This window comes from Schistocerca gregaria, chromosome 4 (assembly GCF_023897955.1).
Source record: "Schistocerca gregaria isolate iqSchGreg1 chromosome 4, iqSchGreg1.2, whole genome shotgun sequence".
Lineage (NCBI taxonomy): Eukaryota > Metazoa > Arthropoda > Insecta > Orthoptera > Acrididae > Schistocerca > Schistocerca gregaria.
The window spans coordinates 135,932,252-135,954,059 of NC_064923.1; positions in this window are offsets into that span (position 1 = coordinate 135,932,252).

Sequence of the window (21,808 nt, forward strand, 5' to 3'; positions counted from 1 at the left end):
ATAACCACCCAATTTTCCACATGTCAGGGCAATTATCGTCGCCTTAGTTCTGTACCATTCCATTTGGTTGTCTGGTGTTGGCACTGGGGTCCAGATCTTGGAGGATCACATAAGGGAAGTTGACAATTCTGTGATGCCATTCGGCATGTACTTTTCCATATCTCATCCATGCCCACCAGATTGCCAGTTGGGTGCAGCCCATTCACCACATCAGCATTGAGTGACTGCTGGGAAAGTGTCGATCTGAGGCTACACATGGCTCAGCAATGTGCTGGTGACAGGCGAGATCATACATATGAGAAATATTCAGTTTCCATGGCACATGGCCGTGCCATACAGATCAGGGTAGGAAGAGGACTGTGCAGATACAAGCACAATGGGCAGAATAGACTATCAGCCAGCATTTGGCGTCCCATATTAGAGATGTAAGATCCCAAGAGAGACATATCCTGTCAAATGGCTTGTAAGATATGTACAGCCAGAAAGGTCGCCATGTTTGATCTCCCAGGTATCATGGAGCAGGATGTCCTGCACCAATAAATGTAGTTCCTGCCACATAGTACAACGAGATATCTGATCTTTTGGGTGCATAACACAGTTAAAATCATCTCATGGCAGGCAACGTTGATATTGCCCTAAAAACACTAGAGTGGTGTGTTCAGAATAAAACAGGGCCCATTTGTGTCATTCAACAGTGCCCACCGGGGTGTAGACAATAATGAAGTGTGTGCTATGGCAGTGACTGCCATTCCTCTAGCTGATGGAATGAAGATGATATCAGTGACAGAAGTCACTTTGCATATGCAGATGGCTATTCAACATTCCACAGAATCACCTTCGAGGGCATGAGTGTCATAGCCATTTATATCAGGCAGGCTCAGCATGTGAGACTCCTGCAGGAGGATAAAGTCATAATCAGAAGTGCAGAACATCTCTGATATGGGGTGGATGCTCACCTGTGTACTCGTGTTGTTGGTATTGATCATTGGTATCCAACAGGCTTGGTGGTGGACCACTGGAGGTGGCATCGTTGGTGGCATGGCTTCCCGCTCGAACAGGAGGGTTTGGGGGAGAGTATGATTAGTGGAGCAGCACTGACTTCAGGGCCCTGAAATAAGTCCTGCTCCTTGACCTCTTATTTGTCCCATGCTTTGGTGATAGGCACCAGTGTATCGTCCATTTAGTCCTCAGAAAATTGAGTAATGATTTGTGGTGTGGGTTTTGTGGGAGTCGTTTGGGTCGACAGCAGCTTTGTCTTCAGCCTACAACATCTCCTCTTGCTCAATGACAGTTTGGCATCTTCTCTTGCGAAGTTTTGGAGAATATCGTTTCCTCACACCCTTCCGTGTTTGACAACAGAAGGTTGTCACACCGCTCTGGCAAGAAGGAAAGTGTAGGGATGAAGAGCTAGTCGATCTCCATCTTTTGCCGAGAATTGCGTCAGTGGTTGGCAATGTCAGCAGCATCGGTCCAGGACTGATGCCTAATTGCGGCGGCCATCCAAGGTGACCTCCAGGGGTATGAGTGGATCAGTGGTGGCATCGAGGAAGCATAGTGAAGTGGCTGGAGAAGCGAGAGTGGCAGCGTAGGTCGCTGGTAGCACTGTTATTTGTGATGTAGGTGGCTCTCCAGTGGCTAGAACATGCGTAATGCGCCATTGTACACATTTGGATCTAAGGCCGCCACACTCGGAACACGTGCAAGGCTGGCCATCGTACGTGATTGTGAACAACATCTGTCGATCTGTAGATAGGATGGGACATTTCTTAAGGAACAACAGTGATCTGTCATAGGACATTTAGGACAGCTTATGCCCTAAACTGAGTTCATTTCTCCACAATTGGGCTGTGAACTGTGCTGTATGACCATAGTGTGACGACATCTTGCACTGCTGGAAGTTTGAATGGCAGTTTGAAAAGATGTGCCATACACAGTATGAGAGAAACGAAACCCCTGTTTGGTATCACATAGAATGCACCTCCATGCTATGTCATTGACGATCTTAACAGAGATCGTGCTGATCATGATAGACAGATGTATTCCTGTGATGTCAGTCGTCTAGATCTAGGCTCCATCTCTCAGAGAAATCTCCACCTCGGGTGCCTTGGTTTGAGCATAGCCCCTGCAAAAAGTAAATTGGAGTTTAGATTCGCGGTAACAGTTCGCCATGTATCGTAGACACTAAACCGGCACGAAAGTAATGGCCGTAAGAATGTAAACAAGGCGAGCTCTCGCTCCACACACGGAAACATAGCAGCACATGCACACCATTGCCCTGTCAGAGGCTGACTGAACAACTTTGGCTATCAATGCATGTCTCCCAGACTAAGCCAACAGTCTGTATTTCACAGCGTCCATGTCCTATGCACGTACACCTGCCATGTGACTGCAGCACATGGAGATACATTTTATTCTCGTCGTGTTTGCCTTGCTGGGTATGTAATGCACGTTTGCAACACCTGTATTTCACAGTGTCTGGATAATACTATAACAATTTTCTTTAATCATACATGCCTAGCAAGCACGTATGAAAGAAACTGAGGTGCAAAATTGGTATGTCAGGACATAGCACACCATGACAGACACTTGATATTTTGTAAGATTTACAATTTGTGCTAGTGTATTTTCAGATATTTAATGCTGATCTTGACCTTAGATCTTGTTATGACTCCTTGGGACTCAGATTTAATTTGCCAATCATGCAACAAATGAAAAACACTGTATATTGCTTATCTTCTATACGAACTGTTGTTTCCATTTATCGTAATTCTGCCAAGAACCAAGCAAAGATTCAGTTAGCATTAAATACACTTCTCGAGTATCTTCTAGTGTGATGCAATGTCTGTCTATTTATATTCCACGCAGTCTCTCATCTTACCCACATGGCTCAAGAGCAGGCAAGTACATGGCAAGTACATGGCTCAATATACTACCCAATATTAGCTCTACATTAAATACATAAGATAACTGTAACTGTAGTGAACATGGTACTTTCAGGATGTCCTTTTGTTCTGGCCTAGATTTTGACAAGAGAGCAACTCTTTGATTACTCTATTTAGCCTGTTTTCAGGAAAATTTCATTGAGACAGTGAATCTGAAGAAACAAGGAAAGAGTCCGCCTTATTTATAGTGCTGCAAAGACAGATGATAAACAATATAATTCTCCATCACTGCAGCCCAACTCCGCGTGTGTCACAGAACTGGGAGAAAACGCACGGTGGGGGCCAGGGCGGACGACATTCTTCTGTCTGCTGCTACCCGATGTGATGGCCGCCACGCCGCCGCCAGCGCCACAGGACGGCAGGCGGCAGATTAATGTACCGCGGGGCGCGCATCTGTTTCCTGCGGGCCAGAAAGTTGGCCGCGCCAGAGATATACGGCTGTCTTCCAGCCGCTGCTTTGCCTAATGCATCACGCCACGCTGCCGGCCCGGTTCCGCGCCGGCCGCCTTCGATCTGCAGCTCGTGCCGAGCTCCTACAGACACCTTCTCCCCATTACTACCACCACCTCCAGCACGTGGGGAATTCCGCATTAACTGAGTTCTCCATTCTTGCAGCAGGGCATCCCACGCCGCAGTGGCCTCGTAACAGATGCCTTGAAGCAAATACCGCGTCGTCGCCTTTTCGTTCATCGATCACCTCTCACTCTACGTTGATTGCTTTGCAGAAACCATTTAACGCCCCACCCTAGCATTCTTTAAAGAATCCTAATCCCTTCCACCAATCAGCTTCAAACGTCTGATTACTTTGCAAATGAGATAATGTGTTAATGGTGGTGGTGGTGATTAGTGTTTAACGTCCCGTCGACAACGAGGTCATTAGAGACGGGGCGCAAGCTCGGGTTAGGGCACGATTGGGGAGGAAATCGGCCGCGCCCTTTCAAAGGAACCGTCCTGTCATTTGCCTGAAACGATTTAGGGAAATCACGGATAACCTAAATCAGGATGGCCGGAGACGGGATTGAACCGTCGTCCTCCCGAATGCGAGTCCAGTGTGCTAACCACTGCGCCACCTTGCTCGGTATGTGTTAAATATTTGACTTTAAGCTTGTAATCTAGAAAAAGTATAAAAAAGATTTGAAATTATGCTTATAGTTTGTTGGAAATCGATAAGTTCTCCCTTTTTCAAACGCTCGACGTCTATAGTCTGGGTAACCTGAACTCCCTTTTAAGCAAAACATAGTTTTCCACGCAGTTCAATGTTTATTATGTCGTATCTCCTGACTACAAAAAGGTACGTCCAAACTTTCAGAAAACATTCCTCACACACAAATAAAGAAAAGATGTTATGTGGACATGTGTCCGGAAACGCTTAATGTCCATGTTAGAGCTCATTTTAGTTTCGTCAGTATGTACTGTACTTCCTCGATTCACCGCCAGTTGACCCAATTGAAGGAAGGTAATGTTGACTTCGGTGCTTGTGTTGACATGCGACTCATTGTTCTACAGTACTATCATCAAGCACGTCAGTACGTAGCATCAACAGGTTAATGTTCACCACGAACGTGGTTTTGCAGTCAGTGCAATGTTTACAAATGCGGAGTTGGCAGATGCCCATTTAATGTATGGATTAGCACGGGGCAATAGCCGTGGCGCGGTACGTTTGTATTGAGACAGATTTCCAGAACGAAGGTGTCCCGACAGGAAGACGTTCGAAGCAATTGATCGGCGTCTTAGGGAGCACGGAACATTCCAGCCTATGACTCGCAACTGGGGAAGACCTAGAACGACGAGGACACCTGCAATGGACGAGGCAATTCTTCGTGCAGTTGACGATAACCCTAATGCCAGCGTCAGAGACGTTGCTGCTGTACAAGGTAACGTTGACTACGTCACTCTATGGAGAGTGCTACGGGAGAACCAGTTGTTTCCGTACCATGTACAGCATGTGCAGGCACTATCAGCAGCTGATTGGCCTCCACGGGTACACTTCTGGGAATGGTTCATCCCACAATGTGTCAATCCTCATTTCAGTGCAAATGTTCTCTTTACGGATGAGGCTTCATTCCAACGTGATCAAATTGTAAATTTTCACAATCTGCATGTGTGGGCTGACGAGAATCCGCACGCAATTGTGCAATCACGTCATCAACACAGATTTTCTGTGAACGTTTGGGCAGGCATTGTTGGAGATGTCTTGATTGGGCCCCATGTTCTTCCACCTACGCTCAATGGAGCACGTTATCATGATTTCATACGGGATACTCTACCTGTGCTGCTAGAACATGTGCCTTTACAAGTACGACACAACATGTGGTTCATGCACGATGGAGCTCCTGCACATTTCAGTCGAAGTGTTCGTACGCTTCGCAACAACAGATTCGGTGACCGATGGATTGGTAGAGGCGGACCAATTCCATGGCCTCCACGCTCTCCTGACCTCAACCCTCTTGACTTTCATTTATGGGGGCATTTGAAAACTCTTGCCTATGCAACCCCGGTACCAAATGTAGAGACTCTTCGTGCTCGTATTGTGGACGCCTGTGATACAATACACCATTCTCCAGGACTGCATAAGTGCATCAGGGATTCCATGCGACGGAGGATGGATGCATGTATCCTCGCTAACGGAGGACATTTTGAACATTTCCTGTAACAAAGTGTTTGAAGTCATTCTGGTACGTTCTGTTGCTGTGTGTTCCCATTCCATGATTAATGTGATTTGAAGTGAAGTAATAAAATGAGCTCTAACATGGAAAGTAAGCGTTTCCGGACAGACGTCCAAATAACATATTTCCTTTCTTTGTGTGTGAAGAATGTTCCCTGAAAGTTTGGCCGTACCTTTTTGTAACACCCTGTATATATAAATTGTCAGATATATAAATTTTATAAAACAGTTTTCAGATATATAAATTTTCAGATACATTCAGAGGCATCTTTGGATTACTCTCAGAAAAAATCTGTTGCGAATAGAGTTAGCAGTAAATAATAAATTAAAACGTCGTGCTTGATCCAGAAGTTCCACTGCATGAACAGCAATAATGCAGGAAGATAAAAGTTCTTCCTTCCACCATTTTGTGTGGGATGACAGCGAAAAAATGTTTCTGAAAGATATGAAATTATGTTTAATGGAAACCGCTAAATGGCCTCGTTATTAAACAGTAGATGAACTCAGTCTGGGTAATTTGTGCTCCGTTTTAAATAAAAGCAAGTTGTTCTTGCATCTCAATGTTTATGGCGGCGTATCTCCTGAACCGTGGCCTACAATAAATACAGGTCTAAGCACACGGCAGGCTGACGTCAGCCATGTAGTGTACAGCCAGCCCACATAAACGCATGCTTTGTCAAAGATTTCGTGGAACTTCTTTGCCCAAACTACTTCACTGGAGGTATTACAATGTTGTAAAATTTTTTGCCATAATGATTGGGGAATGGACGCCAAACAGTTAACAACAGCCTATGTTTATGGCAAGCACATTGTTGGAAAAGTAAGAAATGGAAAAGATTGTAAGTGATCAAATTGTAAATTTTCACAATCTGCATGTGTGGGCTGACGAGAAGCTGGAAATGTTCACCAGAATTTGCTTCACGAGCAATTTCTGGTGAACAACAGAAATTATTTGAGAATGAGCAAAAAAACATTTCAATATTTGCCCTTACGAAAGTGGCCCTTCACATCTGCGTATACGATACGCATTTAAGAAATGTCATTTCTTAATTTCATAAATCATAACCAATTTTTTGTAAAGTCTGAAACTACGTCATTCATGATTTAAATACTGAAATACTGCACTACTTATGTATTTTTTTGTGCTTAATGTGACCATTTTCGAGTATTTATTCTCAGTACAAAAAGTAAATATCTACGTAGGTACTTTATGTGGCGTTTTTATGTATGTTGTTCTGTCTCTCTTGCCCTGCAGATTTGTTATTATGTCAATTGCAATCGGACAGATTCCTTTTCGGTGATTTTCGGAAACATCACACAAGATACCTATGTAAATATTTGTACTTGGATCATGAGAATAAATCATCGCAAAGCCTTGTACATATCGTGAAAATATACGTAACTGGTGCAATGTTTCATTCTTTAAATCATGAATGCTATTTTTGTTACAGATGGTGTCTGGCTAATTTAAGATTTTTAACAACAGGCTAAAGCTATTCCAGCTTTCAATATAGTATTTCTATCCCAAAATGTACCATTTTATTTATTATTGCAGAAATGTATCAATCAATATGTAAATCACCCAACGAGGAATTTTTGAAGATTACATTAGGTTATTTCGACTACAAATAAGGGCACTTATTTCAGTTATGTTTACTTTGAACACACTTGGTTTTTCTCACATCCATCTCCTTTCACATTCTTTCTCTTTACATGTGAGCTTAACATCGTTCAGAGCGCAGCAGATTCGAATGCAGCTGATAGCTGCACTTATTTCTTTGTTCTATTGCAACAACTTATAACGGGTTTTAAAGACAACGTGCTTCGTTGTATGAAGAATTTCACTGTGGTGGTAGCCACGCACAAATACACTTCGTCGTTTTATAGTTTCAATGCGTTAAAGCAAGCGAAGCGACATGTAAAACAAGGAAGGCTCCACACTAACGTTCATCAAAGATGTTTGCTGAAAGCTTCCCCCTCACACTGTCAAAGATTTGATCAGATATATGTGTCAAACACAGTAATATATATGCCTGTCGACTTTGATAAATTTTTATCGTTGGCCACGAATACTGCGTTGCTGACGTCACGTAGCCGTGCGCTTTTGGCCTGTATTTATCATAGGCCACATCCTGAACCATGTGTTGTACAATGACTCAATTTTGCAGGTACATTCCGTGCCATATGTCGATACTGTCCGCGAAATGTGTTATGCATAGAGTTAGTATTACAAGAGTAATAAATTAAAACGTTGTGATTGATAATGAAGCTTCACAGCATAAACAGTGAAAATCTAGCGAGCGATAAACTTTTTTTCTTTTGGGGGAAGGGGACAGGAGGGTGAGAGGGGTTTTCAGCGAGAAGAAGCTTCCTACAGGCTTGAAATTATGTCAGAGTTTGCTGGAAGTCGTTAAGTGCTCTTATTCTCCAATACTAGATGAACAAATTCTGGGTAATTTCCGCACAGTGGGACACATTGCCACAAGACATACAGTATGGTTAGAAACAGTCTGAAAAGCCAAGTGGGTAACGGGATAGGTTGTGCTGAGAAATAGATTTAAGAAGAAAATTCGATACGTTACTCCGTTCCCTAGTTAACAAGCACTGAAGTTCATCAATCGGGCCGTTGCTTGCGCAAATACGAGGGGCCCACCTGATACAGTGTCGCCAGACGTGTGCTTCGTTTGGTTCCCTGAAACCGAACAAACCAGCGAGATAAAATTTGGGCATCGGACTGTAGTAAGGATCGTACCGGAGCTAAAGAGTGTTCAATCTCTTGCGCTATCATCAATGTTGTCAGAACTATTGGCAGTAATTGCATCTGGCGGGTGTCGTGATTTTGTGTTTCTGACCACCTTGTATACAGTTTCTAATACAGGGTGATTCAAAAAGAATACCACAATTTTAGGAATTTAAAACTGTGCAACGACAAAAGGCAGAGCTAAGCACTATCTGTCGGCGAATTAAGGGAGCTATAAAGTTTCATTTAGTTGTACATTTGTTCGCTTGAGGCGCTGTTGACTAGGCGTCAGCGTCAGTTGATGCGAAGATGGCGACCGCATAACAGAAAGCTTTTTGTGTTATTGAGTACGGCAGAAGTGAATCGACGACAGTTGTTCAGCGTGCATTTCGAACGAAGTATGGTGTTAAACCTCCTGATAGGTGGTGTATTAAACGTTGGTATAAACTGTTTACAGAGAATGGGTGTTTGTGCAAAGGGAAAAGTTCTGGACATCCGAGAACGAGTGATGAAAATGTAGCACGCATCCAGCAAGCATTTGTTCGCACCCCAGGAAAATCGACTCGCAGAGCTAGCAGAGAGCTGCAAATTCCACAATCAACTGTATGGAGAGTTCTACGAAAATAGTTAGTTATGAAACCTTATCGTCTGAAATTGGTTCAAGCACTGTCTGCAGCTGATAAGATTAAAAGAATCGATTTCTGTGATTTTATCCTTGCTCAAATGGAAACAGATGAATCTTTCGTTTCAAAGATTGTGTTTAGTGATGAAGCAACTTTCCACACTAATGGGAAAGTCAACCGTCACAATGTCTGTATATGGGGCACTGAGAATATGTGGGAAACAACTCAGTATGAACGTGACTCGCCTAAGGTAACGTTTTCTGTGCCATTTCAGCCAATAAAGCTTTTGGTCCCTTTTTCTTCGAAGGTGCTACTGTAACTGGACTACAGTATCTGGAGATGTTAGAGAATTGGCTGTTCCCTCATCTCGAACATGAATCACAACAATTCATATTTCAGCAGGATGGAGCGCCACCACATTGGCACTTACCTGTCCGTAACTACCTGAACGTCAACTACCCGAGGCGATGGATCGGCCGCCAGGCAGCCCGTGACAGAGCACTTCATCACTGGCCTCCAAGAAGCCCTGATCTTACCCCCTGCGATTTTTTTCTTATGGGGGTATGTTAAGGATATGGTGTTTCGGCCACCTCTCCCAGCCACCATTGATGATTTGAAACGAGAAATAACAGCAGCTATCCAAACTGTTACGCCTGATATGCTACAGAGAGTGTGGAACGAGTTGGAGTATCGGGTTGATATTGCTTGAGTGTCTGGAGGGGGCCATATTGAACATCTCTGAACTTGTTTTTGAGTGAAAAAAAAACCTTTTTAAATACTCTTTGTAATGATGTATAACAGAAGGTTATATTATGTTTCTTTCATTAAATACACATTTTTAAAGTTGTGATATTCTTTTTGAATCACCCTGTATTAAAACTTGTCTTACTGTGTGAAACTTTCAACATAAAATTATACCCTTAACCTACACTACCCTCCATAAGTTTGGAAATACCTAGTAATTATAGACAATGGAAAGGAAATACATTACAAAAATGCATTTTGTTGTTTTCCACATGTTTATTAAGCTCAAATAATACACAGGAAGATGCGACAATTAAATTTTCGATTCCTCAAAACACCCACCCTTTGCTTTCTTCACTGCCTTGCACAATCTCGGCGTGCGCTGCGTCAGTTTTACCAAGGTTTCAGTTGGAATTAATCTCCATTCTTTGCTGCAGGACCTCCCACAATTGTGACCCACTCATGATTTCCCGTTTTCGGATCCTCCTGTCCAGTTCATTCCATAGCAGCTCTATTGGGTTACTATCAGGGGATTTGGGCGGCCATTCCATGTTTTTCAATATTTTAAGAACCTCTAAAGACTTCACATAGTTCAGACACAATCGAGACGTATGTTTCGGGTCGTTGTCATGCTGCAAGACAAACCCTTTCTCAATCAGGCGCAAACCATATGTCTTAGCATATCGCTGCAGAATGGCATGATAATCCTTTTGGTGCAGTTTTCCATCAATTTTCACCAAATCTCCGACTTTATTCCAATACCATCACAGAACCCTCTCCATGCTTTACAGTTGGAATTACGCACTGATGATTCAAGGGTTCATGGGGTAAACGGCGTACAAAATGACGGCGTTTACTTCCAAATATTTCGAACTTGGATTCATCAGTGAATAAGACCCTTTCCCAATCCCCCGCTGTCCAATTTTGGTGTGTCTTAGCCCACTGAAATCTATTCTTCTTCTTAACAGGGCTCAGTAGTGGTTTTCTTGTTGCTAAATAACCTCGGAGGTTGTCAGACGAGCGTCATCTCATTGTTGACTCACTCAGCGGTATATCCCTCGTTGCGTTTAGTTCATCAGTCAATTCACGGACAGTTTTTAATCTGTTTCGTGTACTGGTCCTACCAAATACTTTTCATGGCATTCTGATATTTTCTGGTTGCTCCTGAGCGAGGAAATCTCCATAGGAGCCTGTTTCTCGATGCCGGTCTATGGTTTTGACACCTCCGCTGAGGGAAATCCTCAGTTTCTTTGCTATTTGTCGGACGCTATCGCCTTCTTGGTGCGAAGTTATTACCTATGATTCATAAGGAATCTGGCACTTTGGCGCAATTTTAAATTACTTTCGCGGCGTGTTATACCTTTATGCAAACGTAACTAGAAGTAAACAGAAATGTAAACATGATACCTCTAAATAGCCATGCGGTCTACTCGCCCACATGGCGTGTTTAGTAGAACTGCTTGGACAGATAACGTCGGTTTACATAAAACGGAGCAATACTAGTATGATCCAATACGTATGTACACTACTGGCCAGTAAAGTTGCTACACTAAGAAGAAATGCAGATGATGAACGGGTATTCACTGGACAAATATATTATACTAGCACTGACATGTGATTACATTTCCACAGCTTGGATGGCGTGTACAGGTACAGCTGCCCATGCAGCTTATACACGATACCACAGTTCATTAAGAGTAGTTGGCGTATTGTGACGAGCCAGTTGCTTGGCCACCATTGACCAGACGTTTACAGTTGGTAAGAAATCTGGAGAATGTGCTGGCCACGGCAGCAGTCGAACATTTTCTGTATCCAGAAAGGCCCGTACAGGACCTGCAACATGCGGTCGTGCATTATCCTGCTGAAATGTAGGGTTTCGCAGGGACCGAATGAAGGATAGATCCACGGGTCGTAATACATCTGAAATGTAGCGTCCAGTGTTCAAAGTGCCGTCAATTCGAACAAGAGGTGACCGAGACATGTAACCAATGGCACCCCTTACCTTCACGCCGGGTGATATGCCAGAATGGCGATGACAAATACACGCTTCCACTGCGCGTTCACCGTGATGTCGCCAAACACGGATGCGACCATCATAATGCTGTAAAGACAACCTGGATTCATCCGAAAAAGTGACGTTCTGTCATTCGTGCACCCAGGTTCGTCATTGAGTATACCATCGCAGGTGCTCCTGTCTGTGATGCAGCGTCAAGGGTAACCGCAGCCATGGTCTCCGAGCTGATAGTCCACGCTGCTGCAAACGTCGTCGAACTGTTCATGTAGATGGTTGTTGTCTTGCAAACGTCCCCCTCTGTTGACTCAGGGATCGAGGGGTGGATGCACGATCCGTTACAGCCATGGGGATAAGATGCCTGTCATCTCGACTGTTAGTGATATGAGATCGTTGGGATCCAGCTCGGCGTTCCGTATTACGCTCCTGAACCCATCGATTCCATATTCTGCTAACGGTCATTGGATCTCGACCAACGCGAGCAGCAATGTCGCGGTACGACAAACCGCAATCGCGATAGGCTACAATCCGACCTTTATCAAAGTCGGAAACGTGATGGTACACATTTCTCCTCCTTACACGAGGCATCACAACAACGTTTCACCAGGCAACGCCGGTCAACTGCTGTTTGTGTACGAGAAATCGGTTGGAAACTTTCTTCATGCCAGCACATTGTAGGTGTCGCCACCGGCGCCAACCTTGTGTGAATGCTCTGCAAAGCTGATCATTTGCATATCACAGCATCTTCTTCCTGTCGGTTAAATTTCGCGTCTGTAGTACGTCATCTTCGTGGTGTTGCAATTTCTATGGCCAGTTGTGTATATGTACAATAATTAAGTGTACAATACTGTACGTGTCATTATTAACCGTTATTTGAGTTTACTATTCCGTATTCTAACCAATAACTCACATAGATCACTCCCATCTTGCAATACGTGACATGGTGTTTCCAACTTACGGAGGGCAGTGTACATCGTACGCTTTGCACTGTGTGCTTGGTTAACCTTTACAGATATAGATGGGCCAGTCTTTGAGAATACCGTTACAGTTGTAAGGTTCTTTTATTTAGAATACGACCGGTTTCGGGCTCTTATGCGCCCACCTTTTATTTAGAATACGACCGGTTTCGGGCTCTTATGCGCCCACCTTCATGTGTCGTGAATCGGTGCTGTGACTCCGAGCGCCGCGGTGGACGAGCGCAAGACTCACTGTACTACCAATGAACGCAGAGAATGGAGTAAATAAAGAACCTTACACTGTAGCGGTATTCTCAAGGTCTGATGTGATGCCCAGTTGCAGATGGTCCTCAGACAGGGTTGTTTGGACAAACATGGGCTAGATGATTTTACCAACAAGTCATTTTTTTAGTTCGATTGGTAAAATGAAGACAACCATTCAAAATCCTCTGGCGACTTTCGCTGACTTGCCAGAACGTGCGTTGATCTACACCTACATCTACATAAATATTCCGCAAGCTGCCAAACATTGCATGGCGAAGCGTACCTTGTACCATTGCCATTCATTGCTTTCGCTGTTCCACCTGTAAATGGAGTGTGAGAAAAACGACCAACTTTATCCTTCCTTACGAGTCCAAATATTTCTTATCTGCCTTCTAACGGTCCGCGCGGCTCCCCTCGTCGGAGGTTCGGGTCTCCCTCGGGCATGGGTGTGTCTGTTGTCATTAGCGTAAGTTAGTTTAAGTTAGATAAAGTAGTGAGTACCTCAGCAGTTTGATCCTATAGAAGCTTATCACAAATTTCCAAATTTCTTCTCTTTGCAGTCCTTGCGCGGTATGTTTGTTGGTGTCAGTGGGATAGTTTTGCAGTCAGCTTCAAATGCTGTTTCTCTGAACTTCTCAGTAGTTGGTACACGATAAATCAGTCTAATCTAAAAGCCGTAAATTCAAATAAATACCTAGGTATTACAATCACGAACAACTTAAATTGGAAAGAACACACAGAAAATGTTGTGGGGGAGGCTAACCAAAGCTGCGTTTTATTGGCAGGACGCTTAGAAAATGTAACAGACCTACTAAGGAGACTGCCTACACTACACTTGTCCATCGTCTTTCAGAATACTACTGCGCGGTGTGGGATCCTTACCAGGTAGGACTGTCGGAGTACATCGAAAAAGTTCAAAGAAAGGCAGCACGTTTTGTATTATCGCTAAATATTGGAGAGAGTTGCACAGAAATGATGCAGGATTTCGGCTGGAAATCATTAAAAGAAAGGAGTTTTTCGTTGTGACGGAATCTTCTCACGAAATTCCAATCACCAACTTTCTCCTCCCACCTATACAGAGCGGAACGGTCACCACGATAAAATAAGGGAAATCAGAGCTCGTACGGAAAGATATAGGTGTTCACTCTTTCCGGGAGCTATACGAGATTGAAATAATAGAGAACTGTGAACGTGGTTCGATGAACCCACTGCCAGGCACTTAAATGTGATTTGCAGAGTATCGATGTAGATGTAGGTGTAGTGGTTAGTATATCTGCCTAGTAAGCAGGAGATCCGGGTTCAAGTCCTGGCTATGGAACAAATTTTGACTCATTGCTTCAGCTTCTACCCCTATCGTAGATAAAGTTGAGACGCGTAGTTCTCCAGAAAAACGTAATTGCATCACATCAATAGTTCACCCGCACCTGAGATACAGGCAGGATTTCCCCATATATACAAAGCTGGTGTGCTAGCGCAGTGTCGGAGAGACTTGGCGATACTGACAATTAAGAAGGGGAAAATGGACTGAAGGTGTGAACTGAAGTTTGTGTCAGAGAGGGCTTTGGACCAGGGTAATCCGTGCAGCTGTGGCAGTCACAATGCTATGGTGGTATAGTGGTTAGCACATCTGCCTCGTTAGCAAGAGACCTGGGTTCAAGTTCCGGCCATGGCACAAATTTTCATTCATTGCTTCAGCTTCTATCCTTTCTCTATAGTGTCACGTAGAATAAGGTGTAATGAGGTCAATGAAGAACACTAACTTCACTTAACGAAGGTTTATTCATCATTTGCACATACAAAATCGCGGAGTGAACTGCCTCTGGCCAGAACCCATATGTTATATATACAGTTACAGAACATTCCAGTACAATGATTCTTGACATTTGTGGATACTTCCAGAATGTACTCGAACCGAATACAGAAATTAAAATTTTACATTTCAGGAACTGCCTTTCTCCTCTTGCACTCTCGACAGTGCAACACATAGTGACGGACACTGCTAAATAAATCTGGCCAAAAAAATCTCATGCGGATCTTATCGTATGTCTTAATAAATCCTAAAGGTCCAGCCTCAGGTAGGTCATGTAATGTCTGTAGAACATCTAAGGGCATGTGTTTAGGAATCATTGGTAGCCACCTCTTTCCAAACGGATCAAAGATTTTGTAGCAAAGTAATCCATTAACTATCTCAAATTGTCCCTTCACATCCTGATGGTCTTGCACAGGGTTTCTTGAGAGACATTGGGCATCTTGGTGTTTTCTTCCACCTTTGGACACTGTGGCGATGTCATACTCTTGAAGACGTAGTGCCCACCTGGAGCATCGTCCTGTTGGATCCTTAAGACCTGTCAAACAACAAAGTGAATAATGGCCAGTAACAACTGTGAATGTCCTTCCATAGAAATACTGTCGAAATTTGCACATGGCCCAGATCACATCAAGACATTCTCTTTCTGTAGTTGAACAGTTTTTCTCGGCTTTTGTAAATATCCTAGAAGCATAGGCTACAAGCTTCTCTTTTCCATCCGATATTTGCACCATAACAGCACCGATCTCATACCCACTGGCATCTGTGTGTAGTTCTGTAGCTGCTCTCTCACCATACAGGCAAGGTACAGGGTCAGTAGTTAGAGCTTTTCGCAGCACATCGAAAGAATCTTATTGAGCAACACTCCAGATACATTTAGCGTAGGTTTTCAGCAGCTATTGGAGTTGCCTGGCTTTGATACAAAAGTCATTAATAAAACGACGGTAATAAGAACATAAACCGAGGAAGCTTCTCACATCTCTAATACTTTTAGGAATTGCAAATTCCGTTATAGATCTCACCTTTTATGGATCTGGTCGCATACCTTCGTTTGACACAAGGTGTCCTAGTATTTCGATTTCTTTTGCTCCAAAGAGACACTTTCTTGGATTAAGTTTCAGTCCGTCTTGTTGGAGACACTTAAGACGGCCCTCAGTCTTTTTATGTGTTCAGCAAATGTCTCTGAGATCACTATAATGTCATTTAAATAACAAAGACACTCCGTCCACTTCAGGTGACTTAGAAGATTATCCATCATCCGTTCGGAAGTTGTTGGTGCATTACACAAACAAAACGACATTACCTGAAACTCATACAGTCCCTCAGGGGTAATGAATGCAGTTTCCTCACGATCAGCCTCATCTACTTTGAGTTGCCAGTATCCCGAGTACATGTCCATGGTTGAGAAAAACTTAGCCCCCTTCAGACAATCTTAGGGTAAACGTCCTTTTCAGTTATCTTATTAAGCTTCTTGGCCGGCCGGTGTGGCCGTGCGGTTCTATGCGCTTCAGTCTGGAACCGCGTGACCGCTACGGTCGCAGGTTCGAATCCTGCCTCGGGCATGGATGTGTGTGATGTCCTTAGGTTAGGTTTAAGTCGTTCTAAGTTCTAGGGGACTGATGACCACAGAAGTTAAGTCCCATAGTGCTCAGAGCCATTTGAACCATTTAAACCATTAAGCTTCTTGTAATCAACACAAAAGAGCCAACTGCCGTCCTTCTTCCTGACGAGCACCACTGGTGGCGACCATGGGCTCTGCGAAGGCTGAATGATGTCATTCTTCATCATTTTCTCTACCTTGACGCGAATAATTCGACGTTCCGTTGCTGACACACGGTATGCTCTCTGGCTTATTGGTTGATGGTCTCCAGTGCTAATCCAGTGCTTCACCTACGATTTGTCTAATTTGCTCTTCACCTGTGGGTACAAGCATTCAGAGAACTCTTGAATAATGGCAAGTAGCTTCTTCTGTTGTTCCTTAGTGAAATCTTGTGGTAGTCGAGCTAGAAGATCTTGTCTCGTGGTGGTAGCGCTAATTGCGCCCACAGACTCGGCATGGGAGGTTTCTAAGACGCTCAGCTGTTCTCCAATTAACGACTCAGCGTTTGCTATGCACATGCGTCGTGGATGGATATGCGGTTCTCGGTGACAGTTAACTATCCACAATTCACCGAATCCGTTCTTAAACGAGACGACAGAGGCTGGGATGTCCAAGTTATTCTTCAGTGGAATGCTTCTCTTACATTCCATTACAAGATCCATGGGTTGATCCATGGCATGACACATGACAGTTACCTTTCTAGCGCTTACAATTCAGGTGAGTTTTGAACTCACGACCCTCCATGCAACAGTCTAAAAAATGGCTCTGAGCACTATGGGACTCAACTGCTGCGGTCATCAGTCCCCTATAACTTAGAACTACTTAAACCTAACTAACCTAAGGACATCACACACATCCATGCCCGAGGCAGGATTCGAACCTGCGACCGTAGCAGTCGCACTGCAACAGTCTAGTGTCATAAACATTACACTGCAGTAACTGTGCTTCACAGCTTCTTCTGTGACAATAGTGTTGCTAGAAAGGAACATCGTCTTCCCTCCAGGGATTGCCATATACGTTCATGGCGCATTTCCGTAATATAAACGTATTGATCGGACCCATCGGCGATAAATCGAGGAGCGGGCCTATGAATTATTTCAATGTCTTCCTTTAACCCGAGCCTGTGGGGATCAAAACACTCGAGCAGTACACAAGATTAGGTGGCATTGGGGTTCTCTAGGCAGTCTCCTTTATAGATGAGCTACACTTTCCTAAGACTCTCCCAATAAACGGATGCTGACAGTTCGCATGTTCTAATATCGACCTTACGCGCTCGTTCCATTCATTTCGCTGTGCAAAGTTATGCCCAGATATTTAACCCTTGTGAATGTGTAAGGCATCATACACCTAATACTGTATTCCAGCATTGCTGGATTGTTTGTTTTTACGGCCAAGCATTTAAAAAATAGCGTTTCTGTCTCGGTGTTCGGCTGCGACATACGCCACTTACGTTCAGTTTCCAGGCTGCGGTTGGCAATGTGTAATGAATACAGAATGGTAATTACAGAACTGTAATCCGAGGGTCGGGGGAACGAGTCCATATATGAAATCCTTTTTCTTTTATTTTTTAGTTATACTTTCTTGCACTGCAAAAAACTGAGGTAATGCTAAAACGCTGATGGGAAAAAATAGCAACACCAAGAAGGAACTGTGCGACAGAAACGAAATTTGGTAGGCGTGGTTCTACATCTGAAAAATGTTAAATCTTCAGATTTCGTGCGAATCGCATAACAGTTGCGTTAGTGCGCCATTAGGAGGATACAAATCAGGTTTGATTTAAATACATTCAGTAAAGGTCTTGAGCGTTAGTTACCTATCAGACTAGACGCAGTCAGTTCATATACACATGTCCGAAAGAACAGATACCATTGGTGACCATGCAGCTCGTTAGAATGAAATTACAATAAAATGAAAACCCTTAGCTGCTTATAGGCGTTGACATACGTCAACGGGAACGGGTGAAAATGTGTGCCCCGAACGAGACTCGAACCCGTGATCTCCTGCTTACATGGCAGACGCTCTATCCATCTTTTTTTTTTCCTCGGTATTGTTAGGTTGTTTGGCCTGGGCGGACGTCACATGACATCCGTTCAAGTTGGTTGTCGATTCTTTTACTCAGCTTTTTATTTTTTATTACAGAGGACAGTTCGACTGAAATGTGCTGGAGCTCCATCGTGCATGAACCACATGTTGTGTCGTACTTGTGAAGGCATACCAGCACAGATAGAGTATCCCGTATGAAATCATGATAACGTACTCCATTGAGCGTAGGTGGATGAACATGGGGCCCAATCAAGACATCACCAACAATACCTGCCCAAACGTTCGCAGAAAATCTGTGTCGATGACGGGATTGCACAACTGCATGCGGATTCCCGTCAGCCCACACATGTAGATTGTGAAAATTTACAATTTGATCACGTTGGAATGAAGCCTCATCCGTAAAGAGAACATTTGCACTGAAATGATGATTGACACATTGTTGTACGAACCATTCGCAGAAGCGTACCCGTGGAGGCCAATCAGCTGCTGATAGTGCCTGCACACGCTGTAAATGGTACGGAAACAACTGGTTCTCCCGTAGCACTCTCCATACAGTGCCGTGGTCAACTTTACCTTGTACAGCAGCAACTTCTCTGACGCTGACATTAGGGTTATCGTCAACTGCACGAAGAATTGCCTCGTCCATTACAGGTGTCCTCGGCGTTCTAGGTCTTCCCCAGTCGCGAGTCATAGGTTGGAATGTTCCGTGCTCCCTAAGACGCCGATCAACGGCTTCGGACGTCTTCCTGCCGGGACACCTTCGTTCTGGAAATCTGTCTCGATACAAACGTACCGCGCCACGGCTCTTGCCCCGTGCTCATCCATACATCAAATGGGTATCTGCTGACTCCGTATTTGTAAACATTACACTGACTGCAAAACGACGTTCGTGATGAACACTAACATGTCGATGCTACGCACTGATGTGCTTGATGCTAGTACTGTAGAGCAATGAGTCGCATGTCAACACAAGCAGCGAAGTCAATATTACCTCCTTTCAATTGGGCCAACTGGCGGTGAATCGAGGAAGTACAGTACATACTGACGAAACTAAAATGAGCTCTAACGTGGAAATTAGCGTTTCCGGACACATGTCCACATAACATCTTTTCTTTATTTGTGTGTGAGGAATGTTTCCTGAAAGTTTGGCCGCACCTTTTTGTAACACCCTGCATATACTAAGATAGTATCTGTTCTTTCGGACATGGATAGAGCGTCTGCCATGTTAGCAGGAGATCCCGCTTTCGAGTCCCGGTCGGCGCACACATTTTCATCCGTCCCCGTTGACGTATGTCAACGTGTGTAAGCAGCTAAGGGTTTTCATTTCAATGTAGTGAGTTGATGTTAGTCACAAATACCTTTAAGATGATGAAGACGCCGTAATCAACAGCTCTTTGAGTTTGAGTGAGGTAATACGGCTAAGAGAAGCTGGACGTTCCTTCTGCGACACTGCAGAAAGACTGGGCAGGAATCTAGCCACTCTACATGCGTGCTGGCAGCGGTGATCACGGGAATGTACGGCCGCAAGAAAACTGGGCTCCGGTCAGCCACGTTGCACTACCGAGAGGGAGGACCACCGTCTTCGGCGTATGGCTCTGGCGCATTGTACCGCGTCTGCAGCAGCAATATGAGCAGCAGTTGGAACCACAATGATATAACGAAGTGTTATAAATCGGTTACTTCAAGTACAGCTCCGAGCCGGACGACTTCTAGCGTGTATTCCACTAATCCGAAACCAACGCCATTTGCAACTTCTGTGGTGTCAATCGAGAGCTCAATGGAGGACAGGGTGGAGGTCTGTTGTGTTTTCTGATGGATGTTGGATCTACCTCGGTGCCAGCGATGGCCTTGCGTTGGTTAGAAGGAGGTCAATTGAGGGCCTGCAACCAACCTACCTTGGTGCTCCACATACTGGACCTACACCTGGAGCTATTGCGAGGTACCGGGGCTAGCAGTGTATTTAACACTAAATTCTTCTAGAATCTTCATATGGAAATGATGCTCTAAACCCCCCTATTCTATCTCCGACTTTTACTGTTGCACATGGATTAATAAGAAACGCGAACTGACTGTAATCGACCCTGAGAGTGGAGTACAAAAGAGTATGGCACCTGCAATAATTTAATTTGATAGAAATTAATTTGATAAAGGAAAGTTTCATTAACGTAGTGAGGAATGAAAGGGTTGTGTAGTGTGCGTACTGTAAGACCTTCGGTACACACACCATCAGATTATTTGACTTGTCGCTCTAACGAAGTAGGCGAGTGTCAGCAATGTGTCTCGTGGTCTTATCGTGACGTGTTTATTTTCTGCCGTTGGGTCAGACGATAGAAATGCCACTGGCACGCTCAGAGTAGCACATTGACGGCGACGAACTTTAAACAGAACTTGATTAAGTTTCACACACATTTATTAAAATAATAACAAGCATAAAAATAACTGAACTTGGTTCTGGTTGCTACTTACAATTGACAATCGGAAGCTCCTTTGGTCTTGTTACGTTCACATATCTCTGATACTTGACAAAGCGTCTCTACATTTATCTTCATGGTGATGTACAGGAATATGATAATCTTATTAGGTGCAGACTGAAACTTGACTATAGACTGATACAGACTAATGCAGACTGATGCAGACCGACTAACCGGAGGTCTGTACACTCGTTATAAAAACTCGTGCGTTCAGCTATCACTGCGCGAGTGTGCTCCGCGAGGAGAAAAGGTTCTACGTTAGCAGCAATCTCATTGGCTGCGTTACACATTAAAACGCGGATCGGCGGAAGCAGAATTTGATCCGTCACTATGACAGCGCCATCTCGTAGTGCGGAGACGGCCGAGCGCTGCGGCTGCGCTGTTGTGCTTAGCGGGGCGCGCTCTAGGGGAAAGTTGTATACGCGCTGACTACGCGGAACTATGTTCACAACAGGTTGCTCTACCGATCTACAGAAATTGAAGTTCTGTCCAAAATAACAATTTGATTTATTACGACTCAACTCAAAATAATAAACAAAACACATGAAACATTTACAATACATCAAATTGGATACTCATATAAATGCTGTCAAGGTGAAGTTGTCCATAAACTAGCTTGTAACGTGTATGACCAAGTGGTATGTGGAGCCAATTCCATGCAACTCAACTCTTAAGAGGAACACCCAGCCAACCCAACATTAATTGCTGCTTCAGTAGTGAGAACTCAGACAATGAACACTCAAAACAGAACCACGTTAGAAAAGACGAACAGGCGCGCTCTGCTGAGCTCTGATTATCACAAAGCAGAATTCCCTAATCTGCCGGTGCTGCCGACATACATTACCAAGCTGTCTTCTTAACTGCAAGGACACAATCTGGCGTACCGGAGGCGATGGCTGATGGCTTTGACGTCGTGTCGGTGATGACAATGTCGAGTGTAAA